The sequence below is a fragment of the Protopterus annectens genome, chromosome 15.part0, assembly GCF_019279795.1.
Source record: "Protopterus annectens isolate FY-2018-M chromosome 15.part0, PAN1.0, whole genome shotgun sequence".
Classification (NCBI taxonomy): domain Eukaryota; kingdom Metazoa; phylum Chordata; order Ceratodontiformes; family Protopteridae; genus Protopterus; species Protopterus annectens.
In genome coordinates this window covers 481156349-481172478 of record NC_056749.1, presented here as the reverse complement: position 1 = coordinate 481172478, position 16130 = coordinate 481156349, and the positions used below count along the sequence as shown (strand labels likewise).

Genomic DNA, 16130 nt, shown 5'->3' with positions numbered 1-16130 from the left:
CAGCACAGGCAAGCCACATAGCCTTCAAATCCCCATGGAAAACAACTCAGTGTTGTACTTTTGTTAAAAATCTGCTTCTGCATCCACTGTTTAATTTTCCTTTTAAAACTGGATCATTCAGTTGTTCATGATCTCAACTTTCATGACCTAATTTCTGACAGAGAAAAGTCCAACTGTGCTTAAGCATGCTTAACATAACAGTAACGTTTTAAGGACCAGTAACTGCAGCAGCAAATCGTAATGTCTGGTTTGCACCCACGGCACTGGCATATTCTCCTGTCCAGAATTGGTAAAAACGTTTTTGCCTTGTGAGCTATCAATGTGGGTATCACACTGGACTCCACTAACATAGGTACTCATGCAAGCATGTAGATCCTTTACGCCACTCTGCTACGTTTTCTTCGGTTCTTGCTGTTTTGAATGCTGCACATCTCACAACTCACTAGAAGAAATTTCAACTACAAAGTTTATTTTTTTCATTGTGGATCTTATTTTTGTTGCTTTTCCATCAACTTCATAATTTTCATTTATTAAAACTGCTTAGTTATTTTTTCATAGTTACTAATTCTATCAGCAAGTGCAACTATAGGCAAATAATCAATTCACAATCCCTTTTTTTAGGGTCTTGAATATAGAGCTTGAGAATAATGACATTAATATCAGCCCAACAGCTACTCTTCTTGCATCAAGGTGATTTTTCCACCAGAGTAAGAGCCCTCTCATTCCCTAGTAGGTGTAGTGGGCCAATCTCCAGTTCTTGTTTACTGTCCTATCCCTGCCCTATCCCCCCCTGCCTTGGCAGTCAGTGAGCTCTGTGATAGTTGCACTAGGAGGTGAGTGCATGCTTCTTTGCTTGTGAAACCTCCCAGCCATGCTGCATAAAGCTGTCCATGCTGTGCAATACACCTGCATTCCTGCCGGGGTTTCTAATGCAGCAAACAAAACTACCTTCCTCCCTCCAGGATGGGAGGGCCAGTGTCCACTGCTCATTTCCCATCCTTCTTGCCTCATCCCTCAAGTATCTATGCCACTAGTCAAACATGTGGCATCTGGGATGCAGTCAGGCTTCATCCCTCTGAACCTCAGGGATGGACATTAAAATTAATATCTGAAGGGGGTGGCCCAGAAGACTGAGAAGATTCTTCATGGCCATTAATATGTGCTAAGAGGAACAACACTGATGTCAAAGTGAACACTGTCTTCTGAAAATATAGGATGACTGTCTTTCTTTCTGTTTCTGTTTAAAGCCTTCAGTGTTGCTGACAATGTTATACCCTGAATTTTGCCCTTTTTTGGTTAGTGTGGGGGATTCGTGGCAGTCCTGAAACATTCTCAGAAGAGACCAGGAGAATCTCTTCTAACAATTTCTTGTAGCTGACTGCACAAAATTGATACTTTCTTAGTTACCGAAGGAAGTTCTGATGGTTCCACGATGAAAGCCTGTGTGGCTTCATAACCTACATAGATGTCTTAGGAAAGTCTGCGTCTCCTCCAGCATTTGTAACAATGAAGTTGCCTGATATCTGCAAACATCAGTAGAGGCTCTGAAGGCACACAGGAAAATATCTTCATGTGCCTGTTGATGGGAGACATTGAAAGTAAAAGACAACTTCAAAACTGGACAGAGAATTCCCAGGAAGCAAGGGTGAAGATGCTCTGTTCTTTATGGATTCAACCCTCTTCCAAATCTGCTTTTGTGACTGTGTGCTTACTGACATACTGTGATATTTTTTTCTCTCCTATGGACTTGACACATTCCTCTGCCAGAAGTTGGGCACAAGGGAGTGGTGTGTCATCCCAGACAGAAATGTCAGGAATTCCATGTCCATGATTGTGGTCTGTGTTTGTGGACCGTTGACCTCTCTCATCCTTTCCTTTGGATGGCCATTTGATTTGTGGCAGGCATGGTGGATCATCTTGGGGATCCAATGGCGCATTTGTAGCACAGATGTACTACTGCCACCACCTGTAATGATAACAAGCTCCTTCCATACATTATAGCGAAAGGTCCAGTTGCTTTTGTCAGTCTAAAGGATCCCCTAGCTGTATATATGGAAGGCCTTAGGCAAGATGTCCATTTCTGCCTGGGAATATTTCTCCAGGTGCTTGCACTCCTTAGGGTCCATCTTATCCTGCAGAAGTGAACATATAGCTGTGGTCACTGAATGGGTATTGATATCTGCTGCATCCATATCATGACGACCCACCACAGTGGCAAAGACGAACAACACAAGTCTCTGCCATGCAGCAGCTGCTTGTACCCAGACGAAGAATGTCCATGACACCTTATTGTCCATATCTACTGGATACAACTGCTGTCACAATGAGTGAGGATGCCAAGTGCATCAGATTGTGTGGTCTGTGTACCATGTCCACACACCATTCCACATTTCGTTTCCACCATCCATGTGGAAGGCTAATGTCTGTAGCTGTATCTTGTCTTTCTTTCTTCGGCATTGTTACTAAGCATGTGATAGCTATGCAACTGGTGATATGTCACTATATTCCCCTCTTCCACTCAAAAACAAAAACAGTTCAGACACAATACACACGTTAACACTATCGTTACTGCCCAGTGTTTAGTGCAATCCTTACCTTAGTAGGAATGAAAGACAGCAAGACTCTTGCAAGCTATTCCAAGGTATGTTACTTCAACCGCAGAATTGATTTCCAGGTCTTTGTTTATATCTTAATGTTCTTAAAGCAACCCTTTTGCCTGACATACCCGGATATAAAATGTATACAGTATTATCCAGTACAGTGTGTGAGTATTCTTGTAACAAGGAATTTGTAAAATTTTAAATCACGTGTTTATTGCTACTGTAGGATGGTATAGGCCAGCATTTATGTAAGTAAAGTCATTCACTAAGAATTCAGAAAAAAATAATTCCCAGATTATATGTGTGATAGTTATATTTAATTTTGCTTGTTAACCAGGATAATCTGACTGATCCACTGATTTATTTTTAGCAGAGGCCTGGGAAGAAAAGCTCCATTTAATATTAGTACTTTGAATAGCAGTTGAAAAATTCCATGATCATATTATTGTCTTAAAGCAGAACAATAACATATGGTTATATTGTTGTTTACAATATCAGTTTTAAAGCATATTGTCAGGACACATCATCAGGCTTGAACTTGCGCAGTTTTGTCTGCTAACATTATTTATTTATTTATTTATTTATTTTTTGCAATAGTGATAAACTCTTAACTGCAATACTTAGTTTAACAGATATGTTTTATTATTTGGAAATGAAATATGAGAATAAGGGAAGTATCTGGCTCAGGTAAACTGAAATGTATTTTCAAGTTTGATTACAGTTGTAATTCATGGTGGAGGTGTCAAATTCCTATGAATGAAAGTGCGGATTGTCTGCATCAACATTATAAATCGTCTTTAGATTGTAGTAGTTTATCTGTACATAGCTATTGCCTATAACAAAATAGTTTTTTTAATATAAGGAAAGAAAGAAGAAATGCTTGCCAATTCTACTTTATAGTTTTATAAATATTCCAAGGTCACTGAGCCTCATGACCTTGCTGGTATCCTTCCCCAATCCAAACCTCCTTTTTCCAGGAGTCCCATACTAGTCAGTCCTCAAGTAAATTTGTGCACTGGACACCTTTCCGGTAACCTAGTTTACATATAAAGAAAGATAGTGAGTCACACTGCTTAACATGCAGGGAATATTTATTCCAGAGGTTTGGGAGGAGCTGGGTTATAAACCTGTCCCTCCACTGTATTTTATTTATCTTCTGGTGAAGATTTAGATCTCTGGTTTTAGTACTGGTGGAAATATTGGGCTTGTGCAGAAACAGGAGGTCCAGGCCAAGTGGGTCTCTAATGGTGCTGTAAGCAAAACTGAGATCTCTCCTCAAAAGTCTATAAGACTCTAAAGGAACAGAGCTTCCAGTCTCTTATGGTAGCTTAGGGACTTTAGACCTATGATCATTTTGGTTAGGAAACTTTGGGTGTCTTTCTAATTTATGTTTATTGAGGTACATCCCAAAGGGGGAGTTGAACTAGATAACTGGACTAAATAAAGCGGGGTATAATGGAGCGATTACCTCTTTAGACATTCCTTTGGTGATTAGCTAAGCTAAATAACAGGATTTTTTGACAACCACTTTTACATGGTGATCAAAAGAGTAGGAGCTATCAACAGAAGTACTAAGGTCCATAATTATTTTCTTTTTATTTTGTAAAGGTATATTGTCTAGACAGTATTATGAAAGGAAGGGCTGTCTACCAAAGGTGATGATACTACACTTTTTTATCATTTAATTTGAGCACATTTTTAGTATACCAAGAGTTTACTAGGAGGAGTTCATTCTGGAGGGTTTAACAAGAACCCCCCTATTTGCAACTGTCTGCAAACTTTGTTAGCCAGATATCTTGGCTCTTGTTTGGAGAGCTGAGAAGTAAATACCAAAAAGGAGAGGTCCCAGCACCAAGCCCTGAGGGGCACCACTAGTCACTCTGATACTTTCTGATGAGGCAGTTGCAACTTGCTCTGTGTAGGTTGTAACTTTCGGCCAGTTTGGTATCATCTTGCCACACATGGCTCATTTTTTAAAGCATTTAACTTTTGTATGATGATAGTATGGGGAATGGTGTTCAACACCTTAGCCAGGTGAAGATATGCAGTATATACTGCATGGCCACCATCTACAGACTCCGTATCCCTTTGAAAGAAATTTACCAGATTAAACAAACAGGATCTCTAATCGCAAAACCAAACTGTTGGGGGTCATGTCTAACAAGATTATTGATATCATATTTTATTTTATTATAGTATATTCCAGCATTTGCAGATGAGTCTTTACCTTTTTTCATTTTGCTGACATTCAGTACTGCAAGCATCCACTGAGGTCTGGTTTAAATTCTGTGCACTTAAGTAGAACCTGCACTGACCAATGTACCCCCCCAACTCCAGTCATTCCAGCTTGACGGGAGCCGGGCATTCCCAGGCTAGGACAAAGCCCTATAACCTATTTGCTCCTATCCAGGATTTACAACTGGTGCTCTGTTCTGTGGTGACAGTCAGGTGTTAGGGAGCAGACCAGCTTGCTTCCCTATGTGGAGTTCCTCCCTCAGCTTATGAGTGTGATGGCACTCTGTATGGGCACAGTTGGCTCTGACTCCAATGGCTGTAAAAGCTACTGCACAGACATCCCAAGGACAAGGATAAGTCAGCAGATCTTGATCAATCCCATCTTCTCTGGGAGCTCCTATAGGCACCTAAGCTGTTGACCAATTCCAGTTCACCTGTGCTGTAGTCAGAGCTTTTAACATTAAGCTAAACACCAAATCAATCATCAGAACTGAAGTGTTGCTCAGCACAACATGGCTGACTAACGTACCTCTCAACTGGCCAGATTTGTGCCTCATATTTTTGATGTGTTCCTCATAAAATATGCGGTTTTCTGGCAAAAATAATTAGCGACTGTAATCACTAAATAATGACATACATTTGAGTTTCAGACTATAGCCTTGAAAATGCATGCTAACACAAATCCTGTTATTCTAACAACTTTCTAAGTTTATAAGAGCAATATTTAAAATCCATCCTATTTTTGGACCTTTGTACCCCCATTATTTTAGGCTTTGTCCAGACCTTTTGTATTAAGAGGTTGAAAGGTATGCTGAGTAACAAGCATAAGCCATTTAAAAATGTCAACATGGGCGAGGCGCAAAAAGAAGCAGATACTAAATGTAGCACACCACTGCCATAATGTGTTGCACTCCCATCAGACATATCAAATGGTGATATAAAAGGAGCAGCCATCAATGACAGGCAGAGGTGGAGCTAGCTATTCTTGTACCCTGATCTGATGCCTCCCTCAACTGTAAGCTGAGCTGCAGAAAAGAGAAAAAAAATCTCTCCTCCTAAACTGTAGCAAGCAGTTGCTTCAGTTTATGCCACACACAGTGCTGTAGTGCTTCAGTTCTGACCACAAATGCAATATTAGCATTGAATGAGGATCTGCCAATCATGCCCCCTAACACGTTGTGTCTATGTTTGTCTATAGTACATACATGTTGATCCATCTCTGTAGCATCCCAAAACTTTGTTTAAAGCTATACAGCAAGTCATTTTAGCAGACTTTTCATCATCTCCATATTTGTGATTCAGCTGCACTTGTACATTACATAGAGTTTTCTTAGCATTACCCCTTAAGACTGAGCTCATTTGTCAGTCACTCAGGTAAGGTGGTGATCCTCATTTTACTCCTTTCATCATTTATTTATTTTATTTATTTAACATTTATTAACCGGGAAAGTCTGACTTGGAATGATAACAATTTTCAGTGGAGGCCCGGGGAGAAACACTCTAGATGCATGTCTTTGTAACATGGGAGGAAACCTTCATAAATGCAGGGAGGACATGCAGACTCCACACAGAAGGCACCCCAGCTGAGAATCAAACCGGAGAACCTCTTGCTGTGAGGCGACAATGCTACCGCTACACCACTATGCTGTCCAATACCTTCTTTACCGTAACATTACCCATTCATTCTTTATTAAAGAAAACATGGGTTATGATACTATTTTTACTATATATAGATCATGACTTGTCACAAGAATACACAATGGGGTTTAACCTGGGTTACGTTTAAATCCTTCAGTAATCATACCAACAAGCTCAAACAATGGTTAGGCATCAAATGTAAATGAATAATAGTCTGTTTCATATAATAATGTTGTCCTCCTATCTGCTTAACTGATCTGAGCAATAAAGGGTTGTTTCAACAAGGTCTTAGGCATCCATATGATCAGATTGACCTGATTAAGCAGTGCAACACTTGCGGTAATTAATGCTTTAATGTTCAGAATTGGCTTGTCTCCAAGGTTTCTGTCCTGTTTTTCAGCCTCCTGCAATACTGTACAATCCAGTTCCATTTGAAGTATATCAACATTCTCATCTGCACTGTACAATGCATTGGAAACCTTTGCAAAACACAGCCAAGAGATTACATGAATGCCTTAAAGATGTATTTTTTTCCTTTGGGAGGATATTGGGATGGACAAAAATACTGGGCATCTGCTGTGCTAAAGAGTATAGATCCAGGGTGAGGCGGGGACTGTATCAAGGACTTCTAAACCAGAACTGAACTTCTTTCAAATAAGGAGTTCCAAAACCAAGTCTCCTTTATCCCTTCAGATTTTGGTTGTAAGAATTCATTCATTTATATAGTGCTATATGAAATAATTTGAGTCGCATTAGGGAGGTATCTCAATAGGTTATCCTATACTTGGACAAGGGTAGTTGGACTGTTGCTTGATCATGCTTTTTAACCATTTCTGGTCATTGTATTGTGAGGGACTGGCATGCAGAACAGTGGGATTTCTTACTTTTGTTGAGTGACCATGGAACTTGTACAGATAATAGACGTATGGAATCAGTATTTCCCACATAAGGGATGCAGGGTCTTGTCCATGCAAAAATGCCTTTTCTCTCTTTATTGTATTTTCGAGTGACATTTCATAAAGTTAAAAAACAAAATTGATGACATGTAACTCGTACTACAGTGATTTTACTATGTAACATTGGTAAACTATCTTCATATACAAAGCATTGCTGAATGTTCCCTGTGCATGGTCCTGGACACTGACAGTTATGAAGGAAGGTTATCTGCATGATATGACGTTATCTGATTCCTCTACATCCATCACACTTACTTATGGACTGAGTACAAACAAACATATACACAATGGCTTTACACTATATTTCATGTTTATGAAAACCCCAGCTTTTCACAGGGAATAGGGACTAAAAATCCAAAACAGTTACTGAAATGAAACATTGTTACATAACCTTAGAATTAGCACATAGAAAGGTAGACTGGGTGTGGGGGATGCACATGGGCCTGCACTGCTCTAAAATCACTATTTTCTCATTGATGAGTTGCACCTTTTAATATTTTGATGAGCCTTGGTGGGCTTCAAACTATGGATTCTGATGCAGCCCCCCCCCCAGAATTCTTTCCGATTTCTAGGAGCAGCACTTTTCCACTCAGTGTCTCTTCTTGTAGATTTATTAAAAACAGTACCATAAAGACTCCGAGATAACAAAGACTCCATACAACAAGACAGTGTGCCATTTCAAACCTTTCCAAATGCTCCATTCAGTGGACTTGAGGCCTAACTGCAAAGGCTTCCCAGTTTTGCACCTTTTTCGCAGACAATATCCCAAAGACTGCAAGATAATAAAGATTCCACACAACAAGGCAGTCTGCAAAGTCAACCCTTCCAAAATGCATTGTTTAACAGATCTATTAAAAAGCCTAACTGCTTAAAGTAAGCAGATGTTTACACACTGTACACAGTTTGTATCTCACAGTCAGATACAAGGACTGTACTACATAATTCCTAGTTCATGGAATAATTGTAGCCTGGGAACTGTTATCTCTAGGTATTACAGGAACTGGTCCCCCTCCCCCTCCCCATGTTTTGCTTATCTTTGCTCTGCACTAACTTTTTAGTCTACAGTCTAGAGAATGGATGTCCCTGTTACCCATACAAACACCTCTAAATCCTATGGGCAGGCGTGAATGGGGATGGGCTGTATAATGTCCCACCTCCATTGCAACTCACCTAATCCTCCACACCTCTTCCCATTTTACAATACACACACACCCTTATGCACCTCCAGCTTCCATTTCTAATGCAAAGAGCATGCAGGTGCATGATGCCCTCCCCCCGAGTACAGACATGCCCACATGTCCATCCTTCCCTGGAAATATCTCTGGTACCAAACCACTAATCAAACTCTGGTCACCTGTGCCATAGTTACTTAGTTATGAGTTTCTATATCAGAGTGTCTGTGTGGTTTTTTTTTTTTTTTTTGGAAAGCATTATATGGTCAGTAATAGCCTTGCCCTAGACATCAACTACTATTGTCTCCCCACTCCCATTCCCACCCGCTCCTACATCATTTCTTTTATACTTACCTAACCCCATCCACCTGCTAAGTAACCTACTGCTTTCAAGCTCTCACTTCTTATTACCCAGAAAGACAAATTTACCTTCTTTCTCTTTCCTTTTTTACATCTTGTTTACTAAAACAACAATAGGAGCTAAGCTTAATCATGGCCAACCCAAACATATTCACTTCCTCTATTACTGCTAATCTCCTCATTTCTAACTTACCCTTCCTACAAAGATAACTTAGTAGTCCCATCCTGTAATACTTAACCATTTTACACCATGCAGTGATTAAGCATAGACATGTCCTTATGGTGCCCCACGTCTTCTACACATTCCCTTTCACTAGGATCACTTGTATCTATATCATAAAATTTCTTGCCTACAGTGTTGATATAAACACACTATGCAAGGCCAACAAGAGCATTACCATAACCCCAGTATGTCTGTTACTACAAGTGGATGACAAAAAAAAAAAAATTAACATTCTGAACCAAATTTCAGAAAACAACAGTCCTCTATTCCCTCTCAAAAATGTAATTGCATAAATGAATACATATACCCTAACCCATATATGGTCATAATTTAATGAAGTGGTCCTGCTAAACAATGCAAAAATAACAGTGATCACTAAAACCTGTCTTAAGAATGACTCATGGCTATCTCCACTCTTTCAACAAAAATGGTAACATGTTTATGGACAACAGGCCATGCAAAAGATGGGCAGGAGGAGTGATGTTTCTCAGTAGTAATAAAAACTACAAGAAAGACCTAGCCAAGCTAGAGTTTTCACTGTGTGATACCTTATACTTCCTGTAATAGAAGCCCATGGGATATATGCAAATGACCCCTTAAGGACATCAAGTATTTCAGCTATATGGCTTCAGAATGTCCATGACTTTTTCCTTTTTAAGTCTTTATGGATTAATATAGCCAAATTGATACTTTTTTCTTGTAGTTTTTTACTAATTGGTTTGTCTGTGACCTTTTTTTATTCTCATTAATAAAAACTGTAGACTATCCCCAAACTGTTAGTACAGCACCAGGTATGGATCCCAACTGGGCTGTGCACCAAATTTCAATTGGAGGACATACCAAAATGGCTATTGGGTATATTTGTATTTTTATATACACATGTACACACACACACACACACACACACACACACACACACACACACACGCACACACACACTTATAAATAAATGTGCACGCGTGCGCGCGCGTGTGTGTGTGTGTGTGTGTGTATTTGAGATGTAATATCCAGCTCCCTACATTGGCTATCATTTCATCAATTACAAATGGTTGAAATGCAGCAAATAAGAAGAAACAGTACACCCTGTGTGACGTCCGAATAATATCCCACCGGACTGCCAACAATAATGTGACATCACTTACTATCCTGTGTCAGTAACTAAGGAGCTTCAATTCTAACTACTGACTCCAATAGGAGACCATCACTTAAACAAAAGTAATATTTCACAATTTTCTCTTAAGAGCACAACAGGAACATGCTCTCTAACCTGGTACTGGACTGTATACTTTTGTCCACCTCTAATGTAACTCCTTATTTCATATTTCAGAGCAATGTGTCCCAGTTTAAGACCACTGATATCCTCACACTTAAATTAAATCACACATCCAAACACTTCTGGGAACACATATTTCCAGCTTTGTCCCTTCCGCAAAATAATACAGTAACAAACTGCCACCAATTAGAGTGTCACATGCCCTTTTAAAGGGGTGTCCAATTATGAAACTAGATATTAAAATAAATAGTAGCAAATGACCTAGAGCAGCTAGGCTTTCGGAGGGGCCCAGGAATTAACAAAGCAGGTATAATAAGCACTCTCAAATCACTAAAGAAAACTTTGATTGACCAGCCACAATGTAAGTTGATAAAAATATTTAATAATGAGCAAATGATACTGTAGGATAGAAATCCAACATTTAGAAAAACTCTGATTAATTATAATTTTCCTAAGAACACTGCCCCTGATCTAAACTAAATTATTACAACAGAGCAAAGGCAGGCTTAGAGTTCTTTGTGAGTCCTTTTGGGTATCCAATGCACAGTACATCTGGCAACTGGATGTTAACTGTCAACTATCTGACATCAGCAGGCTCTTTTTATAGACTAGCTTAACTGTCACAACTGTTCCAGTTCTAATTTATTTTGAAAATCAACCAACAGCTGTTCCTTCCAGTCTTTCAGCCTCTGACAGTAACACATAGCAACTGTCAACATTCTGATGACATCATCTGCAGATCAGCTGATTCTGAGACAGTCTGCAGTTAGAATCTTCTTCACAAATAGCCACAGTTAGAAATGTAAAGGAACACTGTTCAAGTCTTTAAAACATTCTGTACAAATAGATTATAAATCGACATGTAATGACTTACTTACAATGTCATAACTAGTCATGCTGGCATATAATACACAGGTTAATCTGAAATTATATACAAAAACCTCAGACAAACATGCTAGCACAAATGGTAGTGTCTAATTTCTTCATACCCTACACCCCTGTTACTTTATGTACTTTATCATCTCTGAATCTGCACACTGAAATTACATTTTGCAACAAAGGTACATTTTGATGAAAAGAGGTACCCAAAAAATGTTAGCTATGGTGAACATCTGACCAAAGAACTGGAACCAATATGTGTGTGTGTGTGTGTGTGTGTGTGTGTGTGTGTGTGTGTGTGTGTGTGTGTGTGTGTGTGTGTGTGTGTATAAATATCTATATATATCTATCTTTCTCTCTCTCTCTCTATATATATATATATATATATATATATATATATATGTAGAGAGAGAGAGAGAGAAAGTACAATATACACTACCCTCTTCCTTGCTCAGACTCATTCATTGGTGTATCCCAGCATATCAAACTGATATTACTAGGTCACCTAAGCATGAACTAGAATATGCAACATAAGGCCCAAGGTTCTAGATTAACAACTACATTCAGTCTTACTTCAGTAGTCCCAGATTGTACCAGATTATGACTTGCAACAAGATTAAGGTTCATAATAGATGTTGTTTTAACAATCTGTCCATTTTCCCAAACTCAGAGTACCAACTGCAACCCAATAATCTGTACTTGGTCACGGAAATTATCCTGAATACCATCCCAGATAGTTATTTCTAGAACTTTTGCAGATACTTTACACAATGTCTTAATATCACAGCTGCAACATTAGTTCAGAGTAATCTCTATCAATGTACTTGTCCGCCCCTCAGCTTTATTCAAGTCTGCTAATTCCCATTTAAGCTGTACCCTCTAAAAATGGAGGATTCAGGTTGGCAAATTTCTTAGCTCGTCAAGAAGTTAATGCCTCAAATAAAAGTTAGTAACCTCACCTGCCAGGCTTGGAAGGCAGATCCTTCAATAAAAGCAAACGTAATTATCAGAAACTAAAGCAACAGATAATGATAGACATTAATACTACTATAGCAAAATGCATATGAAGTTCCACACAAACTAAATAAGAACAAATCGAGCTGTTTTTTTACTATTCCATTAACTAGAAAACTCCAATGGAATATTTCCTAAATCTGCAGTAACGAATCAGTTTGCCTAAAGTTTTATTTAAATGGTGTAAAGCATAATGTATCCTCTCCTTCACACAACAGTATAGTTTTGCTAAACACCCCTCAGTTTGTCCCATTACTCCTCACAGAAACTAATTCAATACCTTTCTACTTTAAAACCAGTAACAAATCCAATGCTGCAGAAATTTTAGAAAAGACTGACTATAACTATAGCATTACTTTTCATACCATTCGTCCTAAATGCCTGTAACTGGGTAGGAACGAACTCTGCAAACTACTTATTACCATATAAAATCTCTTTATAAATCTACACTCCTCAACTCCAGCTATTATCTAATAATTCTTCTTGCCAAAGTTGCATATCTCTCAAATCTGAGCAATTTTTACTATGTTGCATACCTTCACCCTTTTTCCAAATTCTTAAAAATACCATTATAAAAACAGATCCATGAATAGATTTTAAAATATGCTGTCAAGACTGAACAATGGGACTTTCATTTTCTATAGCAAATGGACTGTCTTATATTCCTTACTGATCAAATATACTTAAAAATAGACAATGGACTGCTCTCGTGTGCTATTTTTATAGATTTAAACAGCATACCACAGCATTCTTATCCAGAAACTGATCTGTTATAGGCTACTGTTGGAATGATTCCTATGAACCTACAAAATTGGTGGTTCTGATTTTTGACCTGCCAGGTTGCATTTCATAGTAATGCATTTTCAGTACTCTACCGCAGATTCAGGATGTGAAGATGATGGTGATAGAATTAAGATATATGAAACTCTCTCCTGTACCTTTTCCTGTTCACCCCATACAGCTACACACCTTCTAGACCATCTCCATGCTGAGGTCCAGTTTTACATTTCTTAATATTGCTGTATGCCCTTCTACCCATGTGTTTATTCTGGCTTGTTTTTAGTATAAGTATGTTGGGACAAAAACATTGGATGCCTTTTAAATTGGAACCTCAAGCTATACAATCTGGATTATTTATGTATATTCACAGGAATAGTTATTATACTGAACCTTGAAGTCTATTTGAAAAATGTGCAGAGCTTTTTAACTGCATTGTGTAGTGTTGAAAAAAATGTTCATGATTTGGAAAAATAGCCAAGATCTACAAAAAGAGAATGTACAATGTCTTTCATATGTTACTAGCTAACAGCTACTGCAAAGAAATAGAAATCAAACACTGGACATTGAGTTTGAGACATTATGGATCAACTTGATGGAAGAAAGACTTGCACATCTAAAAACATTTCATGGGATAAATGTACTGTATTGTGATTGCTATGGAGACTATTTAAAGACATGGTTATTTTTAGTAAAATGGGAAATAGAAAGATGTACATCAGGAAAACTGATTTATAGATTTAGTCTGGAAATGATTAACAAAAATATGCTTTTTGACTTTTTAAGCACAAGTGGAGCTTCCTCAGAATGCCAAAAACATAACTTAAGTTTGATACTGGGTTACAGAAGATGTTTGATCTCTTTGCTAATGCAGTTCTGAATGTTTAAAGTTGTATATAAATAGCTGCATATAGTGGGCAAGCTTAGTATTGCCATGATATCAGTCTGTACATGTAAAAGAACTACTCCAAGATTGAGGACATGAATTTGTTTTATCTATATTTACTGTGAGTATCTAGCATTTCCGTTTTGAAATACATTGTAGTTCATTCAGGTTGAGTCTGAAATCAGTCAGTTTTGATCAATGCACTACTCCTGTAATCAAATAAATGGATATGTGACAGCTTATTTAACAGTAGTATACTGAACGTCATAACAGTGAACGCAAAATCCTGAAATGTCAAAATGCTGAAAGTTTACAATGTTGAACTCAAAATACTTATTAATATCATATATACATATAATTGCCAAAAAACAATCAGTCATTCACCTGTTAGTGAAACTCAGAAATGACCACAAACATGGGTCTTGTAGGCTGGGCAAGTCCAGCTCTCTACATATGTAGAGGGGTAGGTATTTTCTTTCCAACCTTTTAATATTTCAGTATTGCACATTCAGTATTATAACTTTTAGTAGAGTGCTTTTAAATAACTTGGATCCTAAGTAAATAGATAGGTGTCTAATGACTGCATCTGAAAAATTAGCATTGGAATGGGAGCATTGTTATAAGTTGGATTAATAGTCGATTATACAGTAATAATAGAGGCTGAACTGATAATATAATGTTATATAAATACACAGATGAGAAGGAGGCTGATGAAGAATGGATATTGAATTGAAATGTTATTTGACTGCAATAAAGATGATCATATTCGAAAACAAAAATGAAGACCTGATCATTGGAATTGCTAAGCACCTTCCTTAATTCTTGGTCCATTGCTTTATCTCAAAGTAGCTTTCTTCATTTGATCTAATATTGAAATATCTTAGTTTCTGACTTGAACACCAACTTATCTTTTGTAACCATACTGACATCACAGCTACTAAACTTGAAATGACACTGTCAGCATGCTAGAGAAGTAAATATCTGGTATCCCCTGAAGCATCACTAGAGGGTTATTTCTACTGGTTTCAGAGTATTTCTACCTGTTGAGGAGTATGAATCTAGTAATCACGTCTGCCTAATGAATTAAAGTTAGTAGGTGTATGGTACAATCCCTTCACCAGTGCAGTGCTGTGTTACATTTGTTAAAATGAAAGTCACATAGAACTGATACAGCCACCTGCTCCCTCCTTTAAAACGTTACTTAACAGGTTGCCCACCACCCCACAGTGGGTTACCTCCTCAAGCACAGAACTTCAGCTCTCATCCTGCACTCATCTGTCTCAAGTAATTTCACTTCATTGGCCCCCGATTAAGCACTAGAATGCTTCAACAAAACCTTATCTTTACTGTAGTCACAAGCTATAGCAATCTGTTCCATCTGCTCTTTACTTTGGAATTCATCTACTTTTTCAATACTTAAATCTAGTCTGACTGCTAACTAACCTGTAATGCTTGTTTGTCGGTGCATGTAACTAGGATCCTTTGCATTTATTTATTTACTTTAATTTTTAGTAAAACGTGTAACAGCCATTGCTATTGGAATCTATGATTCAATTAACTTATTGGTTTGGTAACATTAAAGTATGTGTTTCCTGTACACATTGCACTGCCACTTACAATGACTCGTCTTCCTACTATTGCAATTATTTTACTTTATTAAACAAATCATAGCTGGAAAAGGTCCATATGGTCCAGTCTACTGACATTTAAAATGAAAATGTCAGGCTCTCTGAAGATGTACACTGATTGACCATTAGAGTTCTGTTAAGACTTCAAAACTTTCCATACAGTCACTTCCATCCTCTCCCCATTCAGGTTTTTGACTGACTTATTATGGACCGAATGAGCACAAATGATAAATATTCATTATCACAAACCCTTAATCCACAGACATCCTCTGTAGCTGAAGTAGAGTGTGGAATGCAATAAAGGGAAGCACAGTTTCCATAAACGGTATTCTGGTTCTAGAATCCCTTTCCAGGGTAGGTGACTCAGTTTTGCACATAATAACTATAAGCTGATGTGGGACAAGTTGATCATTATAGAATGACAGTTGTACAAATGTCCACCTTAAGAGAGAAAAAAAAAAACACATACGAGGCTGCCTCCAGTAGAGC

General features: G+C 38.0%; 1 protein-coding gene across 2 annotated transcripts in view; it reads right to left on the bottom strand.

Moving 5' to 3' along the window:
• Positions 1-16130, bottom strand: part of LOC122789773 (synaptotagmin-like protein 2) — a 1041792-nt gene that overhangs the window by 367668 nt on the left and 657994 nt on the right. The window lies entirely within an intron of this gene.